The sequence below is a fragment of the Penaeus vannamei genome, chromosome 27 (genome assembly GCF_042767895.1).
Source record: "Penaeus vannamei isolate JL-2024 chromosome 27, ASM4276789v1, whole genome shotgun sequence".
NCBI classification, from domain to species: domain Eukaryota; kingdom Metazoa; phylum Arthropoda; class Malacostraca; order Decapoda; family Penaeidae; genus Penaeus; species Penaeus vannamei.
The window spans coordinates 6,387,137-6,392,136 of record NC_091575.1 but is presented as its reverse complement, the minus strand read 5'-3'; the positions used below and the strand labels follow the sequence as shown (position 1 = coordinate 6,392,136).

Genomic DNA, 5,000 nt, shown 5'->3' with positions numbered 1-5,000 from the left:
ACCGAGAATCTGTCTGAGGCGTTAATGGAGGTTCAGGGGCATCGGCGGTGTTGTCGTTTGCGGTGTCACCGATTTTGATACTTTTGCTACTTTTGTTGTCGCAGTTATTTTCATTATTGTTGCTATTATTTTTCTTTTTCTGGTGATTATCATCAGTCGTAGTAACACTATGATTATTATTAATATCGTTTTTATCATCATCATTATTATGCTTATAATGATGATTTTATAGTTATTGATATCATTGTTATCATCATCTTTGTTATCATTATCATTACAATTATTATTGTCATCATACAATTATTTTCATGATTGTTATCATTATTATAATAATCATTATTATTACTATTATCATCAGCATTATTTTTTGTTATTATTATTATCATTGTTTCTATTGCTCTTAATTGTAATTATTATTATGATCATCTTTTATATTATCATGATTCATGTTATCACTGGCATTGGTATTATCAAATGTATTAATATTATCAATATTATTATCATAGTGATAGTAATGAAAATAATTATGATAATGAATAATACTGATAAAAACAATGATAAGAAAAATAGCAATGATAATAATAATGATGATGATAATAGTAATAGTGATGGTTATGATAAAGACAACTATTACTAATAACGGTAGCGATGTTGATAAAAGCAATGATAGGGATAATGAAAAAAAGACAATGATAACGATAGCGACATTGATGACGGTGAAAATGATAACGATAATGATATTACCGCCATTATTGTAACGAGATTTTTCATTGTTTTACCTTCCCTTACCTTTCCTTCGCCTTTCCACACTAATCCGTCCTGTTCCCTCGTCTCCTCACCCTTCTTTCTTCCCCTTCCTCCCTTCTCCCTTTTTCCCGCTTCCTCCTTCCCCCTTCCCCCCTTCCTCTCTTCCTCCTTCCCCCCTTCCCCCTTCCCCCCTTCCTCCCTTCCCCCTTCTCCCTTTCCTCCTTCCTCCTTTCCCCCTTCCTCCTTCCCCCTCCCCCCTTCCCCCCTTCCTCCCTTCCTCCTCCCCCCTCCCCCCCTTCCCCCTTCCCCTAAGGCTGTAGGGTTGCCAAAGCGTGCGAATTCCCACGGGCAAATATCCTTAATTTCTCTGTTTTGCCGAAAAAAATATGCTTTCGCTCAATTGGACGGAAGTTAATGGTAATTCCGACACTTTCTCGTAGGGAGGGAGTGGATAATGGTGCAATTAAAGCCTTATAACCCATATAATAAAGGTAAAAGGGAGAATTGCAGGTTAGGTTAGGGCGCCGGTTGGGTAACTGAAATTCGTCTAAACGTGTGAATCACTTTTAATATCGATGCAACGCTGCAAAATTGGATGATCACTTCACGTAAAGCTGTTGCAACGAATAAGGAGTGAATGAAATGACTGGATGGATGGACCGAGAATTCTGAGACTGGAATGGAAAAATGAAGACCCGGCCGTTAATGCTTGTCATTGTCTAATGTCTTTGCGGCATTTTAGTAATTCTTTTGTTTTACTTTATTCTTCAGCTTTATTCGTAGAAAGAAAAAAAAGAAAAAAAAATATATAATTCCTTCTTTTCATCTTTATTTCGTTATGGCATATCTTAATTAAAGTAATCGATTTTCTACCCTAAAATTTAGATGGTGTATGAAAGATAAATCAATAAATAAATGGAATTCAGACTTTGATAAGTCTTCCGGTTATACTAGAAAAAAACTATTGAAATTCGATTTGTGTATTTGATTTTTGGAAACACCGTAGCATTCCATTCCTCGATGATTTCATGATCTATTACGTAAACTGAGACGGAAACGTTACGCCGGGGAGATCGCAAAATGCATAGCTATTGTTGTGATAAAGTCCCATGAACTGTGCTGGTTCCCGCGCTGCCAAACTCGAAACAATCTCGCAAACTGTGCAATGACATCCGCAGCTCTTCTCCAATGCGTTAAAGATCTATTATTATTGTTGTTGTTGTGGATATATTTTCTGTGACGAAGATTATTTGTTTCTATCTCATCTGCGTTTGTCTCCGTCTCTCTGGCTCCCACACGCCTTGTAGTGCCACGCAGCGCCTTAGGTTTGTGTATTTGTTAAGGTATTACTTACTGATTTACATAATTTATTTCAGTATGACTATTTTTTTGCGCGCGGATTCGATGACAAATCCCCATATGAGGTGACAGACTTACAGAGACTGCGGCTTTATACTTCCGCAAAGTAATGGGTTCTTTATGTCATAAGAGGATGAGCAGTAGTGCTCGCATTCTTGCAGACTGTGCAATCGATGCCTCCCCCTTCCACCCCTTACCCCCCAACACCCACTCCCCTCTCTCCCTCTATACCCTCTCTCGCAGCACCGCCTCCCCCTCTCTCGCAGCACCCCCTCCCCCTCTCTCGCAGCACCCCCTCCCCCTCTCTCGCAGCACCCCCTCCCCCTCTCTCGCAGCACCCCCTCCCCCTCTCTCGCAGCACCCCCTCCCCCTCTCTCGCAGCACCCCCTCCCCCTCTCTCGCAGCACCCCCTCCCCCTCTCTCGCAGCACCCCCTCCCCCTCTCTCGCAGCACCCCCTCCCCCTCTCTCGCAGCACCCCCTCCCCCTCTCTCGCAGCACCGCCTCCCCCTCTCTCGCAGCACCCCCTCCCCCTCTCTCGCAGCACCCCCTCCCCCTCTCTCGCAGCACCCCCTCCCCCTGCCTCCTTGAAGGAAGCGAAGGTGTGAGAGAAGACAGTTGCATCACACTTAACTGTGTAGTACTTCAAGGACGGATTTTCTTGCGTGGAATGTGAGGATTGCATTTTTTAAGATGACGCGGTGTTGCTTGGTCGATGTTACAGCTGCGAATGCCGGTTTGTGGAGGTTTTATAGCAAAGTTCTTCATAAGTCTTTAGTTATCTGACCATTTAACTGTACTTAAGGCCGTGCATACGTAAGGAGGCAAAAGAAAAGAAAAGAAAAAGTTTCAGTACTTGACATATCAAGAAATGTAAGCAGCTTTTCCTTTTAATTTCGATTTTTATCATAAACCTCAACTGAAACAAGCTACAACTTAACTTCAAAAAATATTGCTTTCTCAACTCCCCTCCCCATTAAAAACCTGGTGCTCTAAACATACATGATATACAAAACTCATTCCCACGTGTAATGGTCAACAGTCATTTGTGAAGACGGAGTGGAAGGCGTCGGTCGTACGCTTTCTCGGTGGAAATTGCGTCTACGTTGTACATGATTTTGCTATATTTCTCGTTATGTTCACACGTTTTCTGCATATAGATTCATTTTCTTTTTGACTGGTGTGATTTTAGCTAATCTGTATAAGTGATTTATAAAAAAAAATACATGTTGTAGAGACCCGAAGTGACTACCCAAATACATAATATTGCTGACAAAGTGCTCAAGATACAGCATATCATGGAGGCATCGTCAGACTTTGTCACTCTCTCTCTCTCTCTGTTTCCATCCTTCCTTCCCTCCCTCCCTCCCTTCCTCACACACACACTCTCTCTCTCTCTCTCTCTCTCTCTTTCTCTCTCTCACGTAGACCTTATGCTTCATATCATGGATCTGACATACATGAAACATTGTGTACATTATGTGTGTTCGTCAATGTGTGTGTGCCTTGCAGCATACTTTTTATCTTCATTTTCGATTTTATTTTCAATCTTGTAATTGGTGATTGATTGATTAAAGTCCCAAACAACCGTACATGAAATATTGTCTGAACTTTTTTTTTAGAAGTAGTGAAGCTTTACATTAAAATCGACCCGTGCAACCAAACACAACCTTGTCCGAATACGCAAGAGCAATTGAAATATGAGACCATCACACGTAACGCAAAGCCTCACCATACCCGTGACAGACGCATGTGATCGCCACGCCCATCACTACGTCTATCATGTTACATAAGTATGTCTGCTACATCATATGGCGTCGCATCAGTGGAACCGGAATGTTGCCGTACAATCACGGTCGGAACTCGGAACTCTTGTCAAGCATGTTTCGACTTCGGGCTCGAGCATCCAGAGGAAGTGACCCTTGCTGCTTTGCTTAGCACCGTTTCGGAGCTTTGTTTACGACCCGGCTTTTTGTTCGTGATTTTGCTTCACAGTCTACGCCCCAAATGCACATTCATATGTGAGATTTCAGATCAATGTACATGTGAAATGTGAAGTAATAGCATATTGTATATTTACTATTTTTTATATAAAAAAGCAAATTGATGATAATTGGTTGTGAGGAAAATTATGTATTATTATATAAAAGTCTGCCAGTGCTTTTCGAGATATATTCAGCATACAGGTCCATCAGCGTTTATTCAGCATTATGTCAATGAAATCGTTGTGTTTTTTCTGCTTTTCGTATGTATATACCTCATCAGCATGCAAATACATATTTCATTGCTGAGTAGGAAATCAGAACCAAAGCAGACGAATGAAAGCATCTCCCAGTCGTTGAGTTTGCGTCGTCGGAAACTCATATTCCCAGATTACTTCAGAGACTCATCCAAGCGGGAAAATGATGAGTAAAAACGGCAGGTATTTGAACCGATAGAAAAAAAAATCATAGGATTGTATGTAAAGTTATACTAGACAAAAACGAAACAATTTCCATTAAAAACTGTATATACCATAATTTACCGGATGATAAAGTGACGCAACGCGGCCGAACGAGAGAGGGTAGATGAGAATCCTCCCTCACAGCGGCCGCGAAGGCAACGAGCGTAAAACAAACAAGTGTGAATCAGAGGTCACGCTTAATAGGCAGGTTCCTCGTCGGTCAAGCGCTACCCATTAATCAATATAAAGAGAATTCCACGTTGCGTCACCCTGGTGGTCATCTTGGCAACTACGCTGAGGTCACTTTTGCTCATCCCTGACGAACCTTGGGAGTGACGTCACGAATCGCCCATCGGTTCGAGCGCTGTTCACTTTTTTTCTTTTGTTAAGGCGGCTGACCTTATTGCACCTATCGTAAGTACGTGGCGTAATGGGGTGGTTTTAAAAGACGTT

General features: G+C 41.6%; 1 protein-coding gene across 1 annotated transcript in view; it reads left to right on the top strand.

Annotated features, from left to right (window-relative positions):
* LOC113808159 (mucin-2) overlaps nucleotides 1-5,000 on the top strand; it is a 28,948-nt gene that overhangs the window by 4,117 nt on the left and 19,831 nt on the right. The window lies entirely within an intron of this gene.